Below are 27,883 nucleotides of genomic sequence, written 5' to 3'. Positions count from 1 at the left end.
CTTTTCCTTGTGTCTGGGCGGATGTCAGGGCTTTGACTTATCAGACTCAGAACTGTTCTTGGCATGTTTTCACTCAGGATAGGACTTCTTCCTTCTGTTGACTTACTTTGTCCAGCATCTACTACTTCTAGGCCCTCTCTCCCTTCTCTCTTGCCCTCTTCTCCCACTTCCTCTCTTTCTCTCCCCTCCACTCTTTTCCACTGTTCTCCTCCTTAATCTCTGTCCCCTCCTTCTTCCTTCCTATGTTTCTCTTTCCTTCTATTTGTATATTCTCTGTCCTGACTTTCCACTCCGGCTGGTCCTTTTAGATTTGTATATTTATTTCCCTACGTACAAGTAATTTGAAGTTCATGCTGTTCTTTTTTTTTTTAAAACAAACAAACAAACAATACTTTTATTGTGGTAATATATATCCAACTTAAAGTTTCCTGTTTTAACCACTTCCAAGAGTACAGTTCAATGGTATTAATTACAATCACATTGATGTGCTGCCTTCATCACTTGTCACCCCAAATAGAAACTTGTATCCAGTAAGCAATAAATCTCCAAGTGCCATCTTTATCCTTGGTAACCTGTAATCTACTTTCTGTCTCTATGAATATGCTTATTCCATGCATTTCATATAAGAGGAATCACACAATATTTGTCCTTTTGTGTCTTTCACAGTTTGGTGGTTCCTAAAAAGGTGAACATAGAATTACCATATGACCCAGTAATTTCACTTCCAGGTATATATCCCCCTGAAAGCAGGGACTCAAACAGATATTTGTACACAAATGTTCATGGCAGTATTATTCCCATTAACCCAAAGGTGGAAGCAACCTGTGTCCATCAACAGATGAATGGATAAACAAAATGTATACAATAGGATATTATTCAGCTGTAAAAGGGAATGAGGTTCTAATACTGTTACAACAAAGTTGCATCCTTTGACTCCTAGTTATGCTGTCCGTATGGATTATGAACAGTTTTATCCTTGCTAATCTGTATTTCTTTTGAGGAGATGGACACATTCATATTAGGTGTCTGCCATTATCCTATGGGAGGTTTCCCAGCCTTGGTTTTTAGCCAGACAATTCTTTGTTGTGGGGGTCTGTTATGGTCATTGTAGGATGCTTAGCAGTGTATTTCACTTTTACTAGCGATGTAGCAGTAGAAGCCTGCCCCCATGTACTTTTTCCTAAACTCTGATCACCCTTGGTTGACATTTCATATTTGAGAGTGAGGCACTACAGCACTGACAGGTAACTCTTTGTATGTGCATATAGTATAGTTGGCGGTCTTCACTGTAGGATAATTGGATATTAACCTTACTTCTTCACTGCAGATTCCCTAATGTACTATATAGGTCTTTGCCTGATTAGTTTCACAGGGAAGGAAGTTTTCAGTTTTCTGCTTGTCAGTTAGCATTTTGGGAGGTGTTCAAGGGCAGGGGCCAAGACTGCGGTGTGGATTAGTGGGGGCTGTGATCTCCTCACTCAGTATAGACTTTCCTTTACGTGCCTCTTCACACCTTCCTTACCTTTGCCTGTTGTCTCTGACATGAGATCCTTCATGATTTAATCTGACTGACAGTAAACATACAGTCATCTTCGGGGTCTTACTTGCTTCTTTAAAGACTTTCAACCAAGCTTCTTGTTTTCAGTCTTACCCCTCACACTTTTCTTCCAAGATACCTGATGCCTGAAGTTCTTGAGCATTTTCATGCTTCTTTTTGATATGCCTACCCTAAATGTCATTTACTTTCAGCTTTTGGGGTCTCCTAGGCCAGTTAGTACTTCTCTGTTTTCTAGTTCCTGAAACATGCTGTTTAGATTGGAGACAATGCAAATATTCAGAAATATTTTTTTTTTTGCAAATACATGTATATATTTAGTGCATGTGTTCAACTGAAGCTCCAACAAGGTCTTTATTATAGGACGGTAGTTCTTAAAGTGTGGCCCTCAGACCAGCAGCATCAGTATCACCTTAGAAGTTGTTAGAAATAAAAATTCTGGAACTCCATTCCAGACCTTCTGAATCAGAAATTTGGGGTGGGCCTAGTAATCTGCTAATATAAACCTTCCAGATGATACTAATGCTCACTAAAGTTTGAGAGCCACTCTTCTAGAAGAAACTTAGAGATTTCTAAAAATCAAAACACCTGTCTAAATAAGAAATAATTACAAGATCTAATATTCTTTTGATCATTTTTCTCTTTCCAGGAGAACAATTAAATTTTTCAGACTTTTAATTCCTATGAGCTTATTTCTAAGACATCCTTAAACCAAAAGGCTATTTTATTTTGAAATGTAATATTTAACTTTGCACATTTGCTGTTTCTTTGAGATCTACTTATTTTTTGAACAAATATTTTAGTATCTCCTAAATGGTTGGTTTTATTTTTAGAATTATTTTTTATTTCTCTGCTTTTCTTTTGTACCTTATTTAACTATATTGCCCTTTATATCCCTTTAAAGTGAATTCCAATGCATTTCAATGATTTCTGTTCCAACTTTTTTTGAATATCTCATTTTTATACTTATTTCCTCAATACATTATAGAACTCTAATTAAAATTCCTTTCTTACTCCTGTTTCCTCTCAACTCATTTTCCAAATGTCAATGCCTTCAGCTTTTCTTGCCTCATTTTTAACTACCTAGCAAGAATAAATATTGAGATACTTTTTTTCCTTTCCAACTCAGAATACTTGTCATCATTTTCAGAGTTACAGAAAATGGAATTGGGGTAGGGAACATTTTTTTCTTACTCATACTTTGTCCTCAGCTATCAATAACTTGAGTCAATATGCACAAATGAATTAGTGTCTGAAGAACTTGCAACTGCTATTGTAGCAGCTAGCAACCTCTGGCTCTAAGTGAGAAAGTAGTTATATCAATGTCTCTTGATGCCATATCTGGCTTAAGACACAGGAAAGGCTGAATACAAGAGAAACACTTCTCATTATAAACTATCTTAATGATTAAACTTATATAATCCTTTTGTATTGTAAGGCCTAAAATTTCAAGTACTGCCTTGACATCTTTGAACCTCACAGGGCCCTAAAGACCTCAGTGGCCAGCCATACCCCCCTCCCCCATCAGGAGGGGCTCCTCACTGGGCTAGTTGCCCTATCAGCTGGACTAGCTGCTCTCTGCCAGGTCCTCAACTTAATATGCTTCACTTAGGTTGTTTGGAACTATCCAAACAAGCCAACCACATCCTCCCACGGCAACCAAGGGCACCCCATGCTCTTGTTACCACAAAACCTGCTTCCTGCAGTCCCTGCTGGTCCACTCTGTTCTGGAGCACAGCTCCCACGTGGCCCTGCATGGTGGTGGTGAGTGTTGTCCTCTTCCCTCAGGCCATGAGAATATGTGACCAAATCACTGCTGTCAATCTCATCTGTCCACTGGGTGCCATGTGTTGGGCTATCTCATAGAATTTAGGGCAAGGGAACCCTCCTTTACTAATAGGGTAAATAAGAGGTGAGCAGAAGACCATTGCAGTTTTTAAAAACACTATAATTTACCTCAACAATTCTGTTTAGGTAGGGTCAATCATTTCTACATGTATTTTGTAGATGAGAAAACAAACTATATTAAATAACTGGGACAAAGTAATAGTTATCAGTTGTTCTTCTGATTCCAAGTCCAGTTATTTCCACTTCACCATGTTAGGAAAGAAAACAGAAGATAACGACAGAAAATGGAGAAGTATAGAGGATAATTAAAGACAGAGGCGCTTATTAGGAAGAACGCAAATCAAGATGGCTTCAGGTCAGTCTTCAAGGACATTCCCTTGGTCTCAATCTCTCTGGGTTTCTAGTCATACTCCCCCCCCCCCCCTTTTCCCTCTTTTTAAAAAGCATTCTTCTCCTCTAAGATATATTTGTGCTTCTTTTTTTTTTTAGCTCAATTGAAAAGCTTCTAATAAAATTCTCTGGCTCAGATTGGGCCTCTTAAATGTAGACACAAATACTCTTTCAAATTCAAGCAAATCCTCAGGTATCTAATTTTAGAATGTCTGTTTCCTAAAAGCAACATAGAACTTGAGAAGGTCTGTGATGCCTATGGCTTTTCGGGGCTGAAAAGACATTATTCCAAGAGGGGAACACTCATCTCCCGAAGCACTTCCTGTCCTTGTGCTTCATTCCTAAAAGCATCAGGGCTTGTGAATTAATGTAGCTAGCATCAGACCAGCTCTCACTATAAATTTCCAGGCAACTTTCTTCCTAACCATTTTAATATTTCAATACAACGAAGTCCATCACTGGGAACAGTGAGAAATTGCCCTCTCTCTTCCCAAAGTGCATGATGGAATTTAAGAATGACTGAGATTCACTAAGCCTTTGCACAAATATACTTCTGAGCCAAATTTTGCAGAAAGGAACATTTTTAACTGTCTGTGCTTTCCTTAGGAAGAAACACAGATGTGCCAGCAGAGTAGAGTTTATTCCTTGGAAATAGGAACATTTTCAGAAACTTTTTGTCACATGTATCTTTCCCCTTCCTTAAAGGATGCACACGAATCATTTTCTTTCAGATTCAATGTGTAATCCACTAGAATCCATGTTTTATCAAAATGTATTAAAGTGTGGACCTGGCCACATCAGAATCCCTTGGTGCTTCATGAAGTTACCTGGGGTATTTGTTAAAGATGCTAATCTTTGGAGCCCACTATAGACCTGAATCAGACTCTGTGATTTTGCATTTTAATGGGTGCTGCAGTGACTCTTGCACACTTAGTGGTAAGAGATAGAATTAATCTCTTGCCTGCCTTTTTTCTGTTCCCAAATGAAAATCTACTTTTCGTTTTGACACCTGTATGTGTGGAAGCACTCCAGTTGATTATGTCCTAAAGTTTACACTACTGGGGCATGTGATTTACATCTGATAAGTATGTAATGCATGGATGTATGCATGGATGCAACCTGAGAGATGCAGTGGTTCAATTTAATAGAAAGGACAAAAATCACATATGATTAAGTCCTTCTGCCCTGCAGGCTCTACCCATCTTAGTCTTTTCTTTTGGGAACTTAATTTTCCTTTGGTACCCCTGCTGTGCTTAGATAAAGCTACAGACTAAGGATTATTACTAGGTTTATAGACAATCTTGAGGGCACCTGAAGATGGGTAACTCTCTACTAGGGTTCTGCTGATTCAATAACAGTAATGGAAGCGTATGTTCTGAGACCACTGGGGCTCCACAGTGCATACTGGCATGAATTGGCACTTATATCGGCATATTATTCAGCTACACTTCCTAAAACTGTAGTCTGTGCCTACTTAAAAAAGACCTGTAACTCATGTTCCTGAGATTTGTTTTTATGTTTTATTTTTTGTGGGGAAGAGCTGAAGTCTTCTTTTCTTTCCTTTTCAGGTATATAAATAGCCTCAGAAGCGTTCAAACTTTAGGGAAGCCTTAGCAAGTGGAAAGGGCACCCTTGGGGAAGATCTGCCTTAGGGGCTCTATTGAACTGATCATTGTTTGGCTTGGTCATTGAATGAATAGTCAAAGTTGCCTCCAAAAGCTGATGAATGAGTTAGGCTATGAGTGGAAGGGTAGTTAGGTTTTGTGGAGGAAGAACCCAGGAAGATGAGAGCTCCATCAGACTGTCAGGAGTGGAAGTCGGGGCATGGGCACTGACACAGGTATTTGGTGAAGTTAGGTTTTGAGAGTTGGGAAAGGTTTGTAATAGATGAATAAAGAATTTCTAACATGATTGTGGGCTTCACTAGTTTTAGGTATCGTGGAGTATGGTCAGCAGGATAATTATAGGACAATCTCTTGAGATGCTCTAGGGCCAAAATATGTTAAATATGATTTTAAAGACTTGCCTCTTGATAATTTCTCAAACTGAAACTATTAATGCTAGTACAGAGGTTCTAGGTTTTCAACCTATTATGAATTCCAAGGGTTGCTGAAAAAGGAGTAAATAGGGATGTATAGGTCTTGGATACATTTAATTGATACAGAAAACTACTCCAAATCATTGCTCCAAACATTTACAATAAAATACTATATGAACTCAGATAGGCTGAAAAAGGAAGGAAAAACAAAAACAGAGTGACTTAACCTTAGTATTTTCTGGTCAACTCAAAAATACAAATAGTTTGTTTGACCTCCACAGTGAGTGGCCAGCAAAGAAGCTATATTTCTTTCTTTCTGAGACAAAAAGATATTGATCAACTGACAGATTTTTATTACATAGAAATACCTGATTACTCTAAGTTAATATATAGTATTCAGCCCTAAATTATCTAGATGAGTGTTGTCCTATAGTACTATAATGTGAGCCATATAAGTAATTGTACATTTTTTTAGTAGCCTCATTAAAAAAGTAAAAATAAGCAGGTAAAATTAATTTTAGTTATGTATTTTAATTAACCATTATTTAACCATTAAAATACATATGTCCAAACATTGTCATTTCTACATGTAACCAACATAAAAAGTTTAAGTATTTTACATTCTTTTTTTGGTACCAAGTCTTTAAACTCTTATATATATTTTATATTTATAGCACATCTTAATTTGAACTTACCCCATTTGAAGATGCTAACATAGCTACTTGCTACAATATTGGACAGCTCAGACCTAGAAGGATTGGTAGTAATATGAAATATTACTATGTGTTTATAAGACCTGTTTCTACAGTTTAGAAATACATTTTATGATTTTCTCAGCTAATAATTCTTTGAAGTTTGCCAAAGTAGAGTTTATCCAAGTTACATTTTACTTGGAAGTTTTTCAGGGAACATTCCTTTTTGGAAGACTGGGAAGTCACAAGTGTTCGAACAAATGAGTTTGATTTTCTTTCTTTTTGATCTTAGAGACTGTAAATTTTGAATTTTAATTCAATATTTGCATGGTGATTTTTTCCCATGAAACAGAATATATTTTGAAGAACTGGGGAATTATAATTAGGATAATTGGCCCATAGTGGATATGTTTTTTGTAATTGTAATACTAGTTTTAGTGTACTGGGTAAGAATACAACCTTCTTGGGATTTCCTCCACCTCTATTTGACATGGGAGCAGTGAGATGATTTCCTAGCTCTCAAGAATGCGTGGTAGCAGAGAGAGCCACTGAACTGAAGGGGTTATTTGGACAGGTGCAATTAACATCCTAGTGTAAAATACTTGGATGCTAGGCTGAGTCAGAGTCAGAGAGGGGCAGGTGCCTTCAAGACTAGATGGCATTTATTTTATTATTTATTTAACAGATAATAATGCTTACCAAGCACCAAGGGCTGTCCAAATGCTTTATAAATATTAACTCACTTAATCCAGATGACAACCCTAGGATGTGGGTACTATTATTCTCCCCAGTTTACAGATGAGAAAACATAGGCACAGCAAGACTACAATGTGCAGCTACAATGTGGCAGAGCAGAGATTCAAACTCAGGTAGTCTGACTCTAAATCCATGTCCTTAGCCACTCTAGAGTCAGAGAGGGAATCCCTCCTGCCCCTTGGCAGATACATGTGCCCCAATTCCCTGAAATTATATGAGGTTGGCGTCACTGAGATTCTGTTTTCACCACCTCCTCAGAATGGGAGCTTTAAATAGGAATTTTAAGTTATCAAAAATAAAAATGTCACGTATTGTGCATACCTGAGTTTTATACCTGCTACACATATATAATTTAGTAATAGAAATAATTGACCTCTGGGGTATGTTTGATTTTTATGCAGGCTTCAGTTCTTGGGAATTCTGATGAAACTCTAAAGAACTCTGAAGAAAAACATGATGCTGCGGGATTAGACTGAGACAATTTTCTGGGGTTTAGGGCATAGAGGGAGCTCATCTACTATCACTGCAAATGCTGCCAACTCGCCTTTGCTTTTCCTCAAAAAGGGTAAAGAGAAAGTCAGGGAGCATCTCAAGGGAAAGCTACTTCTATTGAATGTAATTTTGGAAGAGCTAAGATTTCTTGAGGTTCAGTATGAGTATACTTGTTGGATATGGGCTAGCTCAAGAGGGCAGGGATAAAAGGTTTGGAAATGTCTGCCATAAGACCAAAAGGTGCAGAAACAAGTTTTCAAAAATTTCCTTTTGTGCAAATTTAAGACAGAAACTCATGCCAAAACAACTCAGGATTATTTTAACAGCAAATACCCAATGGGGGAAGGGGGAAGTGTCTATAAATACCTAATTAAGAACAGATTATTCATAGACCTCATTTTGTGCAATAGTTGTTTCTTCTCACATCGCATCACTTTAACCTGCTCTTCTGCCTTTCTCATCCAGATTGAAAGATTCTCGTGATTGCATTGGTTCTAGCCAGGTATCCAGGATAATCTTCCTAACTATTCAGCTGATAAGAAACTTTAATTCTCCTTTTGCCATGTAACATAACATATTTATAGGTTCTAAAAATCAGGGTGTGGTAGTCCATTATTCTGCCTACAATTCTGTTATAGTTTCCTTGGTTGCTTAAACAATGTGAATTTATTGGCTCACAGTTTTGAGACTAGGAGACAATCCGAATCAAGTTATCATCAAGATGTTGAAGATGGTGTTTTGGGGCTGGCTGGTGGTGATCCTTGGTCCTATGCTCTTCTGTCACATGGCAATGCATATGGAAGCTTCTCTTGGCCCCTCTCTTCTCTTCTGGGTTCCCTTGACCTTCAGCTTCTTGCTTTCCCTGGCTTGCTCTCTCTTTCTGTCTGAATTTCACTCTGCTTATAAAAGACTCCAGAAATAGAATTAAGACCCATCCTGACTGAGTTGGGCCCCACCTTCACTGAAGTAGCCTCTTCAACATGTCCTAATTATAATGGGTTCACACCCACAGGAATGGATTAAATTTAAGAACATGGTTTTTTATGGGGGGGGTACATAGCTCCAAACCACCACAAATACTCATAACTATTACACTCCACTGACAGGACCTACAGTTATCTCAAGGTAAGAAGACAAAAATATTGGGGGGTGTGTGTGTATGTGTGGGTGTGCATGTGTGTGTATGTTGGGAGACAGTTGGCCTAGGACATGGGTTGCAAACTCTTCCAGTGAAAGATCAGATAATAAATATTGTAGACTTTTTGGGTGACATATAGTCTCTGTTGCATGTTCCTGTCTTTCTTTTCAACTTTTTAAAATTATAAAAGCTCTCAGTCTACCAAAACAATCTGGATTTGTCCTGTGAGTTGTAATTTGATGATCCCTAGTATAGAAACGTATTATGATGTTCACTAGTAATGAATATAGGTTTTGAAAGGAGGTTTGAAAAATAGAAATTCCTTTATATATCTATGGCATCTTCTACCTTCAAGGTCTGCCTCAATAGGGCAATTTTGCTGCATTTTTGAAAGTAGGAATGTTTGATTAAAATTGATAAAGTGCAAATAATTCATGATCAAAGACCTATACTCATATATACATACATACATGTATGAACTGACATGTGAATTGATGTCGTCATCTAGTACTCAATCAACTCTCCCATAGGTTATGTATTGAATTGAATAAGTAGCTATGGAATAAAAATTTACTGTATACACCTACCCCAGCACCAACCACAGGTTCAGTAAAAGTGATAGAAGAAGCATGCATAGAGAAGTCACATCTGAGTCCAACTCTATCACACTCAGGAGCACAAATTCCAAAGTAGGGCCCAATGACAAGGCACTGAACTCCAGAGCCATCTGTCATGACTGTAGGACCTGAGTGTATCCATAGTCCTCAGGAGTACCCAACCTGGGTTGTATCTGCTTTAGCTGTCTCTGAGATCCTACTGAGATGCGTGTAAGCATGACCCCTCTGATGACCTCCCAACTAATTTTTTTACAGATTAATTAATTTATTTCTCTCCCTACTCCTGTTGTCTGCTTTCTGTGTCCATTTCTGTGTATTCTTCTGTGTCCATTTGTGTTCTTATCATGCGGCACTGGGGATCTGTGTCTCTTTTTGTTGCATCATCTTGCTGCATCAGCTCTCCATGTGTGGCACCACTCCTGGGAGGGCTGCAGTTTCACATGGGGTGGCTCTACTTGCACAAGACCACTCCTTGCATGGGAGGCACCTTTACATGGGGGCATCCCTGTGTGGGCCAGCACTCCTTGTGCACAGCAGCACTGTGCATGGGGCAGCTCACCACATGAACCTGGAGGCCCTGGGTATTGAACCCTTGGGCATCCTATATGGTAGGTGGACACTCTATCTGTTGAGCCACATCTGCTTCCCACCTCCTGACACATTTTGAAGTCTTTTAGCTATATAAACTCACTTGTCTTTACCATTTCCCCCTTTTATTCAAGGTCTTTTTCTAGTTGCATCATCAGCTGGTGCTTGGTAGGAATCCCTCAGTGCCAGGGAGGCTCATCACTGGGAGTCATGTCCCATGCTGGGAGGAAGGTAATGCATTTACATGCTGACTTTGGCCTAGAGAGTGGCCACATTTGATCAACATGGAGGCTCTCAGGAGGTAACTCTCAGGCACCCTTCAGGTCTAGGCCTAGTTGAAATTTCAAGCACACAGGCTCATAAGCATACTCATCAGTATCAAGGGCCCATAATTGGACTATCTTTCTTCACTGGTCTTTGCCCTTGCACTTGGGGGATTGTTGCTGCCCCATTCAGGAGTGCGACAGAGTTTCCTGGAATGGGAACTCAGCATTTCCTCAGTTGTTGTGTGAAACTCTACCCCCTATGTCAATACCCAATGAACATCTGAACATATCTATATATCCTGTATGCATGCTCTGGAGAACTCTTCCCCACCCATGGTGTATGCCCAGGAGACTTGAATCTTTGAATTGTCTATGTTCCAGCTTGTCCCTGAGCCTCAGCAGAGTTGTAACACCTATTTTCCAGTTCGTTGGACTTTCCCAGGTCAGCTAACAGGAGATGAGGATGGTCAACCACCATATCAGGGAATGGAGAGAGTCTACAGCTGCAAGCAGGAGAATTCCCTCCATCAGCCATATTGGGATCTAAGCCCCCTCTTGATTTAGAGGTGGAGTAGACATCACCATCCCAGGGTCCTCAGGATGCAGGAATAAAATATGGATTAGAATGGACTTTCTGGTTTTCCACTATAGAATTATTGTAACTCTAGCAATGGAAGAAATTATATCATTGATGTGGAGGTAGTGGCCATGGGAGTTGTTGAAGGCAGGGAGAGGGAAAAAGAGGTGTGATATTGGGGCATTTTTTGGATTTGGAGTTTTCCTGAATGATATTGCAGGGACAGATGCAGGACATTATATATCCTGCCACTGAATGGAGTGGGAGAGAGTGTAAACTATAACATAAACTCTAATTCATGCTGTGTAGCAGTGCTCTAAAATGTATGTGTCAAGTGCAATGAACATACCACACTAATGAAAGAAGGAGTCCATGTGGGAGGAGTGGGGGGGGTGTGGGGAGTGGGATATATGGGAACCTCTTATATTTTTTAATGTAATATTTTGTGTGATCTATGTATCTCAAAAAAAAAAGATAATAAAAATGAAAAAAATTTACTGCATAGTGTTAGTTTTCAGGGGGAGCACTAATAAATAACACTCTTATCTTCCCTTCCGAATTTTAACTCAATCAAGAGAAAGGAGTCTGATGAAGAGTGAGATGTTGGCTTTATTACTAACAGGGCTGTAGGAAAAAACAAAGCCTGGGAGTGGGCTTCTAATTATTGAACCCTGGTGTGGGGAGCCACCCGCTGTGAAATCTATTTACAGCCTCCAACTACATGGCGAATCTCATAACTACTACAGCCCTGCCCCGCCATTCCCTTCTTCTTCCTTGTTTCTTTGTTCTCCCCTTCCTGCCACAACTCTGGTAACCACAGCAGCATGCATGTGCAAGGCGTGAAACTCTGCAGACCCGGCACGAACTTTCAGCCAATCCCCTCCTTGGACGTCTGCCACCCACGAAACCAGCCTACCACCTGTGGACACGCTCCCCTCCCTCAGTATAAATTCCCTTGTTCTACCCCCAATAAACGAGGCTTGATCAGAACCCTGTCTTGCCTCCATTCTTCTCTTGACTCCTGCCTCTACCCCTGCTTCTTCCCACAGGCCCCTGGACTCGCCCCCGCCAGTTTCGGGCAAGTGGCACCCTACGTGGATGGGACCCGGGGAAGAAGCAAGCTGACACAACGGAAAACCTGGCCAGGTGATCTACGCGAACTCGGAAGACCTGAGAATTCTTGTGTGGAAGACCTGAGCACTCAGCTTGGGCGGAAGACCTGAGCTCTCAGCTTGTGTGGAGGAGACCTTCGGGGGACTGCCTATCTTCTGAAGACTGTCTCGGTGAGAGATCGGCAATAATGGGGCAGGGATCCTCTAGTAATAGTTCCCTTTTCCTATCCGGCCTGCAGGCCACGCTTAAGACGAGAGGTGTAAAGGTTAATGTTAAAGAACTCTCTAAATTCTTTGCCTTCCTTCAAGAAATTTGTCCCTGGTTCCCCCAGGAAGGTACTATTGATGAAGAATGGTGGCGCTGTGTAGGTTACGCCTTACAGGACTTTTACAAAACCTTCGGCCCTAAAAGGGTCCCCGTTACTGTTTTCAATTATTGGTCTGTAATTAATGAGCTCCTAGCTGCGCGCCATTCCTGTCCCCAAGCGGCTGAAGTGGTAAAACAGGGCGAAAAGGCTCTTAGTCCGCCGCTTTCTCTTTCCCCTCCTATACAAGACAATGAAGCCCTCTGCCCTCAGCCCTCACCTCCTTTTCCTCAGGCCGGGAAATCCTCTAGCTGCCCAGGTTCAGTCTCTATCGTTATAGAAAGTGATAATGAAAGTTCCCCTTCTGAGGACGAAGAAATTAGCTCTAACTCACGCCCAAGACCTAAAACTGAGCCCCCAGGAGGCTATCCCCTCGCATCCCAAGCCTCGGCTCCTGCAGATAATCAAATAACTCATTATCCCCCGCCCACAGCACCAACGCCCATTCCCCCGCCTCTTTATCCCGCCCTTCCACCCTCCCCCCCCTCCACCCTCCCCCCCCCCCCCGCACCTCAAGCCCCGCCTCCCCCGCCCCCCGCTTTTCTACCCCCTCCTACGTTTCAGCCACCACCTCCTGCCTCCTTTCCTGTCTCTGAACCTCCTGATATAAACGCTCAATTGCGCACCGCAGTTTCCACCCTAACTGCTCAGTTACTGGAAAAGAACCACTTTTTAGAACAGCGTAACTCCCTTCTCCACCAACTTGCCTTGCGGCCCCTCCCTTTGTAAAGCAACTTGCCTTTGAAAATGCAAATGCGGCTTGTCAGGCCGTGGTTAGACCTTATAGAAAGAAGGAGAAATTGTCTGGTTACATCAGGCTTTGTTCTGAAATTGGCCCCGCCTACCAACAAGGCCTTGGTACGGCAAAAGCTTTTACAGCTGCAGTAAAAAAGGTGGCTGTCAGTCCCAAACCAACATGCAGGGTCAACCACTCCCTCCCCATCAGGGAAATGGGAGACAAGGACAGTCACAGGCCGCTGGACTCGCCCCCGCCGGTTTCGGGCACCCTGGAATTAGAGAGACTTGCTCACCTTATCTGAGGCTGCCTTGCAGAGCTGCAGGCCTTCCCTTGGGGCAGAGTCTTTCCTCAGGCTTCAGGGAGTGTTGACAAGGCAATGTCTCTGCTGACAGGCAGATCTGGAGAAGAGGAAGATGCAGAAACCTGCACATATGGATCCTCCCTCCCTCCGAGCTTGCCTATCACCCCAAGAAAGTCAGAAACAGGAGGCTTAGCCTAATATTCCCAATTAAGGCTCTAGTTTTATTTTCCAAAGTGTACACCATAAATGAAGGCTTGGTGTTCAGTTGTGAAAAACACATTGGTAGCTATACCATTTTGTCATCATTTTATGGAAAACTAGATGAAAAACATGTAATTTCAACCTTTTCTTACTCTGAAATGGTAATTCCAGTTTTGCCCTATGTATGTTTTGTTAAAAATTAATTTATTGAAGTATATCACTCATATAAACATAAACAATAAGTGCATAATAATAGTTGTGAACTTACAAAACAAACATGTACAACATCATACAGGACTCTCATAACTCACCCTACCACCAATAACTTGAATTGTTGTTAAACCTTTTAAACTAATGATTAAAGAGCATTGTCAAAATATTAGTACTAACCAAAGTAATACCCTTCCTATTATTATTATCTTTATATCATTTATTTATGAACAAGCATAAACAATTAACTGTATAATAAAAGTTGTGAACTTACAAAGCAAATATGCATAACATCACATAGGGGTCCCATATATCAACCCTCCACCAACACCTTGCATTCTTGTGAGATGTTTGTTACAAATTTTGAAAGAATATTGTCAAACTCTGACTACTAATCATAGTCTTTATCTTACATTTGGTGTGTTTTTCTCCCAACTCCCAACCCATCCTATTATTATTTAAGTATATTTTTTATGACAGAATTTGTGAACTTATAAAACAATCATGCACATGTGCAGAATTCCCAAACAACACTCCTCCATCAACACACCACACTATGGTGGAACATTTGCTACAGATATGATATTATCATCTGATTGTTACCATGTCCATAGTGTACATTTGACTCACATTTTCCATGCTGCCTCATTATCAATACAGTACATCTTTCACATAGATGCAAGAATGTTATATTATTACTGCTAACCATAGTCAATAGGTCACTCTTGCTGTATTTTTCCCATGCTTCACATTCCCAACACCATGCAGTAGTGATATACTTTTGCTCTAGCCCACAAACGACAGTCTTGCATCTGTACCATCAAACACAATTCTCATCCACCTCTTGGTTTACTATGCTCTTCAGTTCCTAGATTATTCTCTAATGTTCTTTCAATTGGCATTTACATACCTAAATTACCATATTCACCACATACCCATTTATAAACTAGCTGTTACTCACTATGTGTTAACCTCCACTCTATATATTTCCACACTTTCACAATAAAGCTATTTAAAACTTCTACATACATTCGGGAAATGGACTTTGGCCCAGTGGTTAGGGCGTCCGTCTACCATATGGGAGGTCCGCAGTTCAAGCCCCGGGCCTCCTTGACCCGTGTGGAGCTGGCCATGTGCAGTGCTGATGCGCGCAAGGAGTGCCGTGCCACGCAAGGGTGTCCCCTGCGTGGGGGAGCCCCACGCGCAAGGAGTGCGCCCGTGAGGAAAGCTGCCCAGCGTGAAAAAGAAAGTGCAGCCTGCCCAGGAATGGCGCCGCCCACACTTCCCGTGCTGCTGACGACAACAGAAGCGGACAAAGAAACAAGACGCAGCAAATAGACACCAAGAACAGACAACCAGGGGAGGGGGGGAAATTAAATAAATAAATAAATCTTAAAAAAAAAAAAAACAAAAAACTTCTACATACATTAAACATCAGTAGTCCATCTCAGTCCTCCTCTTAGTTCCTTTAAGAATCACCACCTACCACCTACCACCAGGTTTTGAATCCTACAATTTCTTCTAGAAGTTTAATGGTTCTTGCTTTTTTTTTTTTAGGTTTTTGATCCATTTTAAGTTAATTTTTGGATAAGGTGTGAGATAGGGGTTCTCTTTCCTTCTTTTGGGCTATGGATATCCAATTCTTTCAACACCATTTGTTGAATGGACTGTTCTGCCTGAGCATGTGGGTTTGATGGGCTGTTTAAAATCACTTGACCGTACATGTGAGGGTCTATTTCTGAATCATAAATTTGTTTCTGTTGGTCTATGTGTCTGTCTTTATGCCAGGACCATGCTATTTTTACCACTATACCTAGGCAATATGATTTAAAGTCTGGAGATGAGGGTTTGCGTTTCCTTTTTATGATGTTTCTGGCTATTCAGGACCCCTTATCCTTGCAAATAAATTTGATGATAGTGTTTTCAATTTTTTTTTTTAATGCTGGTGGAATTTTTATCAGGATTGCATTGAATCTGTATATCAATTTGAATAGAATTGACATTTTAATGATATTTAGTCTTCCAATCCATGAGCATGGAATGTTCTTCCAGTTATTTAGGACTTTTTAAAATTTCTTTTAACATCGAGTTGCAGTTTTCTGAAAACTAGTGCTTTACATTGTTGGTTAAGTTTATTCCTGACTATTTGAGTTTTATCTGTCATATTTTATTTGCACCACTCTTTTGACACTTCTAGTTACTTTTATTGATATAATCTTCATTTCTAGACTCTCTTCCAGGCCTGTCTCTCCTTTTCTTTTCAGGCTTTAGCATACCCTTCAGTATTTCCTGAAAATCTGGTGTCTTGCTTAGAAATCCTCTCAGTTTCTGTTTATCTGTGAATATTCTAATCTTGCCCTCATTTTTGAAAGACAGTCTTGCTGGTTATAAGATTGTTGGCTGGAAGTTTTTCTCTTGTAGTATCTTAAATATATCAGACAATGGTCTTCTTGCCTCCACAATTTCTGGTGAGAAATCAGCACTTAATCTTATTGGGTATCCTTTATATGTTATACACTGCTTTCTCTTGCTGTTCTCAGAATTCTCTCTGTCTTTGGTATTTGACATTCTGTTGAATATGTGTCTCGGAGTTGGTCTGTTCAGATTTTTTTTTGCAATGGAGTATGTTGTGCTTCTTGGACATGGATATCTATGTCCTTCAAAGGGTTGGGAAATTTCCTACCATTATTTCTTCAAATATTCCTTCCGCCCCTTTTCCCTTCTCTCCTTCTGGGACACCTATGACATGTAGATTTGCATGCCTTTTGCTGTCATTTGTTCCCTGAGAACTTGTTCAATTTTTTCCATTCTTCATCTGTTCTTTTCTATGTTCACTTTCAGAGGACATTTCTTCAAGCTCACCAATCCTTTCTTCTGTCTCCTCAAATATGCTATTATATGATTCCAATGTTTTTAAAATTTCATTTATCACACCTTAAATTCCCATAAGATCTGCTATTTTTCTATGTATGCTTTCAAATTCTTTGTGCTCACCCAGTGTCTTCTTACTATCCTTAATTTCTTTAGCCATCTCATTGAATTTATTAAGGAGATTTGTTTGAATCTATGATTAGTTGTCTCAATTCCTTTATGTCATCTGGAAGCTTATCTTGTTTCTGTAACTGGGCCATAGCTTCCTGTTTCTTGGTGTAGATTGTAATTTTTTCTTGGTGTCTTGGCATCTGGATTACTAGAGTATTTACCTGGGTGCAGTTTTTCTCTTTAGTTTAGGGCTTCCTGCTCTTTCTCCCTTGCTAATTGTGCAGTAGGAGCCAAGGTTGTAATTCGTGCTATAAGCTGTGGAGGCTCAAGCTGCCATCATTCCTCCAGGGACCAATGAAGCGTCTCCCAACTTTCTCCTTTGCCAGGGGTAGGGACAGAGTCACAGCTGTGTGGAATAATCCAAGTCTAGACTGTGGCTGCTCAGAGAGTCTGATGCAGCTTCATGCCCCTTTCTCCCCTGCCTAGGGTGAGGATGGAGCTGCAGGTGGGGGCAGCAATCTATGCAGTGCAGGTACAAGATGACTACAGTTGCCCCCGTAGACTTCCAATTTTCAGTCTGTGCCAGCCGAAGATACCTGCAGTGACCTGGATAGGCTGGATAGGCTGGTGCTGGGCCTGCTAGTCTCCTCCCTGCCAGAGGTGGGGCTGAAATCTAGTCTAGGGCTGCAGGCTGATCTGAGTGAAAGAAACTGGTTCCTACCATTACTGTGATTTTTGGTCAGCCCCATTTCCCCCCAGGTTTGGGGCAGAGTAAAAATGGCGGCCACCAGCCTCTTTCCGACTTGGGCAGATTCACACTGCAGCTGTTCCCAGTGTTATATCTTAGCTAGTCGAGTCCACCAATCAGCAGCCTAAATTGGTAGCCAACTGTCTCCTCCTCCTTTGTTTTTGGGAAATGGAGCTTACAGTTCCAGCCACAGACTAGCTCCTGGGGTGGCTCGTACTGCCAGTCAGGATATTCACTGGCCTCCATGGCTAGGCCAGTAATTTCCCGGAGAAGATGGTTCAGGTCCCCGCAGCTTCCTTCCTGCTGGAGGTGGGGCTGGTGCTTAGGCTAGAACTGTAATCTGTCCTGGATGGAAAGAAACTGGTCCTCACCAGCACTGGGATTTTTAGTCCACCCCACTTCCCCTCATGCCAGGTGCAGAGTTAAGATGTTGGCTCTCAGTCCCTTTCTGGCTTGGACAGGCTCAAATTTCAACTATTCTCAGGATTACACTTTAGCCTGCTGAATTTACTCCTCAGTAACTGAAGTTGGTTCCCAACGGCCTCTTCCTCCCCCATTTTTTGGGAAGTGGAGCTTTCAATTCCAGCCATGTAACAGTTCCTAAGGGAGCTTGTGCCTCCAGCGGAGGATGGACCCAGCCTCCGGGGCTTGGAGCACTCTACTTACAAATCTTCTCTGCAGATGGGCAGTCACCTTCTTCCATTCCTTCAAGGATGTTGCAGGATGCTCTTCTGGCCTCCTGGAAGCCCTAAACAGGTGCTTCAGCTAGTTCCAGGTAACTCTGGGTGTTTACTAACTGCCCTGTAGCTGACTCTAGGAGTGCCTTACTCTGCTGCCATCTTGCTGGTTCTCCCTATGTATGTTTTGTCTTAGCTGGTGACATTAATGCCAATTTAATGAGTTATTTTGCTTTGAAACCCTGGAAGTGATCTGGGTTGTGTCACCCAGTCTGTTGGTAGCATCATCCACTGCTGGAGCTCACATACTTACTGGGGTTTGTTCTTTACCTTCCAATCACACTCCCTGCCTTTTTTATTTTTGGCAAGGTAAAGACAAAGGAAAGTGGAAATGGTGTCCCCACCCCTTCCTGCACTTCTGTGCCTGGACTTCCCCTTTGTTTCCCTTTTCCAATTACCCCCTAATGTGTGTCTTTACAGTCACCTTACCACTGAGCTGCAAGACAAATGTGTAAGGAGAAGCAGGGTCTATGGAACGTAGTTTTTGTTAAGGACTGAAGTGACACTGATTTTGGGTGCATTGAGGGGTTAGCAATACTTCTTACTTTATGAGGGCTCCTAAATTTTGTCTGAAAACCAAAGGCAATGCATCCAGGACAGTGATGCTTATCCTCCAACCCAGCATACCCAAGGTGCCCAATGATAGACCCGTAGTCATTGCATTTCAACGTGTTCAATTCTGATCATCCAGATCAATAGGTTGACTGGTGGGCTAAAGGCTCATTTGAGTGAGCTAGAGTCAAAATGACAGAAGTAGAAAAGAGTTGGTTGTCTAGTAATCCCTTTTTCTAACGCCAACCATCCTATGACACATAGAAATCCCCATTTTTCTTCCTTACCCTTCTTTGCTCCTTGCATTTACCATATAACGGATGTGAGGGCATGAGTAAGGTAGAGCCTTCCTCTAAAAGTCTTGTGGCTTTTTCCATTCCTTCCTTTCCCTCCTCGAACTGCCCTCAAACTACAGCAGCTGTTTTTCCTTCCAGTAACTTACTCCCATGTTTGTATTAATAAACATGGCCCATCAGCTTCTGACAAACTTCATGGAGACAGAGTCAACCATAAACCACCCAACCTGGGACCTCTGTAACTCTATAACTCTCTTTTGAGGCAGACGAGAAAACAGAATGAAAGGGTAGGTGGTGTCATTCGAGGCAATGTGACTGTATCTGGAAACTTAATCCCATCTGGTATTCTGTCTCATTTGTGAATTTGTTTATATGGCAAGCATTTAAAGGGCATGAAGATTGCATTTATTTTACATTTTATAAATTGCCTTTATTAAAAAGTATGAAAAAATTAAAACAAAAGTGTATGGAACAGCAGTGTAGGGAATTGGGCAGGGTCAGGGACCCATAATGGTTAATGGGCAATGTCTAAATGTAATCATATGATACAGCAGTATCAGTTCTTCCTGAGAATGGGATTCAGGCTGCTTTCTTATCAATTTTCTATTAGCCCTGTGTCTGTTTTTAGCCTGCAAAAATGTGATGTGTTTGATTTTGGTTTTTCTTTGCAAATGTGGTCCATAAAGAGGAGAACATTTATTTTGAAAGGCAGGAAGGCTGTGTAAGGGACCAGAGAGGCAGAGATGAGATTCTTTTTTTTTGTCTTTATTTATTTTTTTAATATTACATTAAAAAAATATGAGGTCCCCATATATCCCCCACCCCCCTCACCCCACTCCTCCCCCCATAACAACAACCTCCTCCATCATCATGAGACATTCATTGCATTTGGTGAATACATCTCTGAGCACCGCTGCACCTCATGGTCAATGATCCACATCATAGCCCACACTGTCCACATTCCACCCAGTGGGCCATGGGAGGATATACAATGTCCGGTAACTGTCCCTGAAGCACCACCCAGGACAACTCCAAGTCCCAAAAACGCCCCCACATCTTGTCTTTTTTTAACATCATAGAGTAAGTCTGTTTACCCTAAAAATGATGGTGAATATCAGACATCAGTCAAGCATCAGAAGAAATAAGAGCACTTATTTCTTATTTGGGGTCATCTTAGGCAGTGCATGGCAGAGCCACAGAACTGATTGTCAATCTCATGTGCATTACATGAACTAATGTAGGAGCTTTAGGGGGTGCTTGAAATTGGTTTAAGCTCAAAGGTGGTGATTTCAGAAATTTACTTCTGCCAACTTGGTTATGAATCACAATATTACACTTGAAATCATTGCTACCTAAGCAGTCCATCTCCTGCTCTCAGCACTTACTTCCACATCTTTAAAGAGTTATTCACCGTTCAGTAGTCTCCACATTAGAAACAAGGCAGCTTGAGATTTCCACTTCTTTCTTCTTCTCCGTGCTGTACTATTGGGATCGCCTTCCCTTAATTTATGACTTCTAACTTCATCCTAGTGCATAAATGACTCATGGATGACATGTTCTTATCAGTGGGTTTTTAACCTTTCTTTGCCTAATATATTTATGTGAAGGGGTTGAAAATCTTCATTCAAAAACAGCAGGAGTGAATGAGTCTTTCTTGTCTTCTAATTTAAGGAAGTTTAAGACAAATCAACAGAAGTGGGCCTAGAGAACAGAGCAAGCCAAAATTTGGTAGAAGGATTACTTGGTTGCCCAGAAAAGCTGAAGGGATTTAGTGGTGCATATATGATATAAAGTAATAGGCAGAGTCTGAAAGATCAGTGGATAGGTTATATGCATCAGGCATGCTACTCTCCTCCTGGAAATGGGCATCTTCTCCTCTCCACCCTAATAGAGAGGGGGAGATGCCACCCAGCTGTCACACTGAAATATGCCTCTTGGTAATGACTGCAGAATGGTGGGATATTTAAATGCTTTATGTGAGGACATCTTACTCCTTTCTTCCTGATTCAGTGATTGGGGGTGGAAGCTAAGTTAGAAACAATACAAAAAGATAAAAAATGACAACTCAGCCCCCTCAAATGCACCTTTAGTTCAGACTTGCAGAATGGTAGCTATTTCACAAAATAAAGTTAAAATTCCTAAGTCACAGAAATGACAATATTGTGCATATTTCTCCAAAACTTGTTTTTGCTGTGTTTTTATCTGAATTTTTACTAAAGGGCTAATCAGCCTATAGAAACTTCTCTTTATAATATTGTGTATCCAGTAAGTATAACAAAACACATCTCTATTACCTTTGAAAAGATTTTATGATGTATTTGTTTAGAGAAAACAAAAGGTTACCAAATGGGATGGATGTTGTGATTCCACTTTGTAAAAAAGCAGATGTTTATATAAAAATTTGGAAATGATATATCAAAATATTAATAGTATTTTTTAATGAATGATGGAATTTCAGAAAGTTTGTTTTCTTTATTTTCCAATTTTTCTGTAATGGATATGTCTTATTTGTGTGATAAACATTATTAAATTAAAAATAAAATTCTTATTAATATTTTATAAATCTTGAAATTACTCTACCATTATTACCTGAAGCATGGAACCTTTGCACATAACTTGACTGAGGCTTTGTGATTCAGACACACCATTTATTTAAAAAAAATTTTTTTTTGAAGATGTATTTATTTATTTCTCTCCCCTTCCTCCCCCCACCCCAGTTGTCTGTTCTCTGTGTCTATTTGCTGTGTCTTCTTTGACCGCTTCTATTGTTGTCAGTGGCATGGGAATCTGTGTTTCTTTTTGTTGCGTCATCTTGTTGTGTCAGCTCTCCGTGTGTGCGGCACCATTCCTGGTCAGGCTGCACTTTCTTTCTCGCTGGGCAGCTCTCCTTATGGGGTGCACTCCTTGTGCATGGGGCTCCCCTACGCGGGGAACACCCCTGCGTGGCATGGCACTCCTTGCATGCATCAGTACTGTGTGTGGGCCAGCTGCACACGGGTCAAGGAGGCCCGGGGTTTGAACCATGGACCTCCCATGTGGTAGACAGACACCCTAACCACTGGGCCAAGTCCGCCGCCCAGATACACCATTTCTGATGCTGCTACTTACTTCAACAACTTGGTGGTCAAATGACTGAACAATAGAAAACTTTTTCCATGGATTCTTATTCAAATGCTAATTATTCTTGGGACAAACTCTGTCATATTCAATAGGAAGAAAAAAAGTAGCTTGGGAATTATTCCTGGTGAAGACCTTTCTTCTCTTTCTGTCCAAATATGATTAACTTCTGATTTCTTCACCTTCAAAAGACCTGGAGAATTTCATGTTTATAAAAGAATTTTTTTTTTTTTGGTTGTATAGCTATTTTCATTATATATATGTAAGTTGATCAGCTCAGAAGTGTGGAAGTAGTTGCCTGTTTAAATGTATTCATATCTCTCTATATCTTCTAATCTCTTGCTTGAGCAGCTGCTCTATAAAGCAAGAAGCTCATTACCTTCCACTTGAGAGTCACCCATCCCATTCCCCAACCTCCAATTCTCCAAGAACACTGGAACTCATTCAGTCCTATTGGTACCAGTACTCTACCAAAAGCCAAGCCAAGGAGAGAGGAGGAGGGTGAGTCATGGCCAGTGCCTCTTGAAGCTTCAAAGGGCCACTGTAGAGGTCATTCCTGAGACTTGCAGTGCCTGATCCCTGCATAGGACATGGTACGCACAAGTTTGAATTCCAGATAATAGTTCTCTTAGTGTCCTCTCCAAAACACAAGGCACAAGGTATGGCCTTATGTTTTTCCTGACCAGGTCTCCCTGCCCCAAAATTCATATTGTGTTTGTCTTGAGTCTGAGTCACTGTCCAGACTCTCCCTTTTCTCAAGGGAATTTTATTTCATGGGGCTTTTCTGTCTTTTCCTGTCAATGTGTCTTGGTTAGATCCTCCCTAGTCCTTTCCAACAAGTATCCCCGGCTCTGTATCTCAGGGAGCAGGTATACCAGATCAGTACTTCCCCTCCCCTTCCTCCAAGGCTCTGGGATCCCCATGTGGGAGAATCCAGCTCCTCCTGGAGACCATGCCTGCCACCGGGCTAAGGGGGTGGCCACCCGGACACATATACAGTCATGACAGCTTCACAAAAGGTGGTACATACCCCTCCCCACCTCGCATTGCAGGTCCCTCTATTTACACAGCTGAGGGAGACTACACAGTGAGTTTTCTATGATAGCGGCCAACTCTGGTCTCGCCTTATGGCAAATTTTGTCATATAATCTATCATGTTATAAGATGCTGTCCTACAATAGCAACCCTCTTTGTGGGGAATGACTACTTTATACACTGCTTTGTGTATAAAAGGAATGGAGTTAAGTGCTGAGAAATTACACCTCAAGGGACTGCTAAACTGCCACCTGGGAGTCTATATATTCTTTTCATTGTCTAAACATTTTTTTTCAGTGACTCACTCCTTTGTAAGCTTTCTGCTGCAACTTTGTCACCAAACTGGTACCAATGTTCCTGATACATTTCCAGTCAGTAACACAAAGAGAATTTACCACGATACCATTTGCTATTGTAGATGAGTTTAAAACGTATTGCAGTGTGTCTTCATTTGGAGGAACATATAAGGGAGTTGATAAAATTTATTAGGCTGACAGATATTGAGAGGCTATTGCTTGTTCCATATGAATGTCTTCTGATTCACATGAGGAATTATGACTGGAATTACTAGTTCTGTTCAGATCAAGACACAATAAAGAAGCCTCTTTCCAATTAGGAACTTTTCTTATAGTCTCTGCCTATCAAGTCAGGTTTTCCCAGCATGAATGTTCCCTGAACACCTTCATAAGGGACATATCGTGCTTGTTCTGCTCATCACCAGTCAGAAGTAACTTGACATTTTCATTGCGAATCGTTTCCTTGCAAAGGACATTGACACTTCAGTCAGTTCTGAACCAAATCAACAAATAATGAGTACCTATTTGGTGAAGCCCACCCACTCAGTTCTTGCTCTTAAGCAACTCAGGCTTAACAAAATATAAACATGTGGAGAGAAAAATAGTAGACTATTTAAGTAAATGTGCAAAATATCAACAGAGACTTCATTAATTATTAAACAAACTCTACAGATGTTAATTACTGCAGTTGGTGAGAGGATGGGAAGAACATGTACAAAACGTGTACGCATTCCCCCCAAAGCCTGCTTTGTCTTTCCCTCATCTCTTTTGTTTAGCACATACATCCTAAGCTTACACCTCTTCCCTGCTTTCCTATGTCCACCCTTTGTGTCAGATAAATGGATCCATCCTTGAACCCCTAAATGCACCATGGTATGTCATGCTCCTGCCTCTATATGTTCTTCCCTCTGCTGGAATGTCTTTATCACAACTCTTTCTCTCCCTTGCACTTTCTATCTAGCTATCTTCTCTTAGCTAAAACTTGTTACCTATTCAGGAGGGTTTAGAAATCCTTGTCTTCCCTAATTTTCTTCTCCCTTGTCCGGGGTGGGTGGTGGTTGGGTGCACAGCGAGCATTGGGCAGACCTGTGTTCAAATACTGCTGTGCTAGCTTCTGACTGTGTAACAAATTTCTTAACATTCTAGAGAAATAGTTTTCTTATCTTTAGAATGGGGAGGTCTATGATTAATTTTTCATGTTATAAGGATTATGGATGCATACAATATGAAAATAGGGTGTGGGTTTCTGTTTGTTATTTTCACTGGAGTATATTCCTATCTATAATTTTATCTGTCACATAGTGCCTTCAAACAGAAGTTTTACTGTATTTTGACCAGAGTTTCTAATTGATATCCACAGGAGTATTACTTTGATACAAACTACTCTGCCACTGGAAGAGTTAGAAGTTTCCAGAAGGGACTGCTATTTTATTTTTTGGTTTTACTTTTCAAAACTCCTTTAAATTTACATACGGTCAAATTGGTGTACAGTTCTACGAGTTCCTACACATGCATAAATTCTTGTTCAATAACTGATGAATTAATGAATGAAGCAGTCGTTATAGTACCTGGTACAAAGACACCTCTGAATATATATATGTATTATTACTGTGGCTGTTACAGTGATTACTCTTTCTAAGCACCCTGTGCCTAGAATTTTGGTAGTACCCAGCTCACTAAATAAGTGCTGCCCTGAGACTTGACAGAGGGGCCCATGCCATGGGTCCCTGCTTTAGATTCTCTCCTCTTTGTGTAACCCACTGGCAGTCACCATTAACATTGTTAAAAATGCAAATTCTTGGGCCCCACCCAGACCTGCTACAGCATCATCCCTGGGGGTGCACCCAGGAATATTCATTTTAGGGGGCTCTCAGTTGATGCTGATGCACTTAAATGTCTGAGAAGCACTGCTTTAGAGCACCCTGCTCTATCATCTCAAGGGGGTACCCCAGTCTTGAGGATGCTTCATACCCAGGCTCTGGAATTCTACCCCACGTCTGCTTCCAGGACCTTGAGTAGGCCTCTTGCCAGGTCCACCCAGGGACAGCTTTTTGCAGGGAATTGGATGGAGCTTGGACATGTGCGAGTATCCACAAACATGTGTGCCAGGCACTCTCTGGACAGCTTGGAGTTGAGGGTAAGAAGAGAAGGTCAGTGAGCCACAGGCTGGGGTCTGGCTTTCTTTGTTCTGCCAGTACTAACTTTGAAACTGTCTTCTAGGTCATTTGCAAGGTGAATTTGTAAAGATAGTAAGAGGAAACTTATTTCATTTAACCATTTGCCAGCTTGATTTATACCAATTAAACATTCAGAAATATGTTATATAGGCCTCTGTTTGTACCCTTTGCCCAGGCCAGTAAATATAAAGGTTGAGCCAGTCCTGAATTCTTAACGTTGGTTTCCTTTTGTCTTCCAGTGGACTGGGACGTCTTTGGCCTTCAGGTTGGGACTGTGAGGGAAAATCTTGGCAAGAAGCTGGGCCCACATGGTTGTTCTTTGGGCAGGGTTAGTGAGACCCCTGCAGACAGATGGAGAGTGTCAAGCAGGCAGTACTCTCTACCATAATCTCATAAATTGTTGGAATTAGGGAAAATTAAGGGGGTCTAACATTGACATGATCTGGTGGAACTGATTTCTGAGACCAAAGAAAACTAAATGTGCTTTAAAGTCCATGCAAGGTGGGAAAGAAAACTGAACATTGTAGATAATTAGAAGTAATGAAAACAGCTGTCAAAGTAGTCTGAAACCTTGGCTTTCTACAATTAAGTGTTCAATACAAACTAATTAAATTAGCAGTTCCCAGGTGTTGGTTTCATAGACAGTATATAAATTATGCATTGAGCCAGGAAGCTTTGTCCATACCAAGGCCTGATTTTGGTGGTTCTTGCTTTATGGTTTTCTGTGGGGTGTTTGTTTCTGGTTTTATATGTCAGCTATATCATAAAGTAGCTGCATAATTGAACAGTTGCATATGGATGCTGAATATTTAAATAACTTTTTATTTTGATCTTTTGTACTCTTGTTGAAATTTTTCTTTTACTAACAAAGGTCAGAGCCCACAGCCATTTTCAGATCTTGCTGGCTCCATACACATCAGGGAAAGTTGGAAAACAAAAGGTTTATAAACATAAGATGTATTATGTCCAGGGTGCATGGTAATGTTTGGATATACTCATAGTGGCAACAATTAAAAACCACAGTAGGGGGGGTACTGGGTTCCTGGCCAGTGGTGCTCTGTCGTGGTCCCTAGGGGAGCAGCGACAGTCTCCCAGGTACAGTGGTGGGGACCGGGAGGGAGTGAGGGTTCAATAGTGAGCCCCTGATACTAATGACTATGCTTGTGAGCTGATAAACCCAAAATAATAACAAGGCCTAGAGCAACTTTGTGCCTGGGAATTTCCTTCTGTCAGCCTTCATGTTACTCAAATGTGGCCAGTCTCGAAGCCAAACTCAGCATGTAAATGCAATGCCTTCCCCCCAGCGTGGGACATGACACCCGGGGATGAGCCTCCCTGGCAACGAGGGACCACTATCAACTACCAACTGATGCCATGTCTACATAAAATACCATGACTTTAAAATGCTGTTTGACCTAAAGTAAGGGGGAAATGGAAAGGAGAAATGAGTTTATATGGCTACGAGTTTCTAAAAAAGAGTCTGGAGGCTGGCAGAAGGTTTGCCCTCATGCACAACTGAGCAGAGTCAGAGAGACAGATAAAGCAGATACAACCCCCAGATATTGGTTCCTTTGAGGGCTAAAGAGACCCATGGGAGTTATGGTCATGGCCGATGGGGTTAACTACCAGGGCAGATGGCCCCTCTTTGGAAATGGTGTTTATGTGTGATGAATCTGGACTCAGATGGAATCTCCCTTAATAAGACTTTCATGCTAATGTGCTGGAGGTGCAGTTAATGTTGGGGTTTAAGATATATTTAGGGGATTTGAATCTCTGGACTGACAATGTGATAGCCAGATCCTGAGCCTCAACAGACTCCAGCACCTACAATCTGCTTTATTGGACTTACCACACTCAGCTAAGATGGAGGTGAAGAAGGACAACCACCACACCATGGAGCCTAGAGTGATTACAACTGAAAATGGGAGGATTGCATCCAGCATCCAGGTGGAATCTGAGCCTCCTCTTGACATAAAGGTGCAATGGACACAACCAATCCAGTGTCCACATAGAAGAGGTGGCATTGGATTGGGAAAAGTGGACATAATGGACAAAGGG

This window comes from Dasypus novemcinctus, chromosome 17 (assembly GCF_030445035.2).
Source record: "Dasypus novemcinctus isolate mDasNov1 chromosome 17, mDasNov1.1.hap2, whole genome shotgun sequence".
NCBI lineage: Eukaryota > Metazoa > Chordata > Mammalia > Cingulata > Dasypodidae > Dasypus > Dasypus novemcinctus.
Note: the sequence above shows the minus strand (reverse complement) of the source record.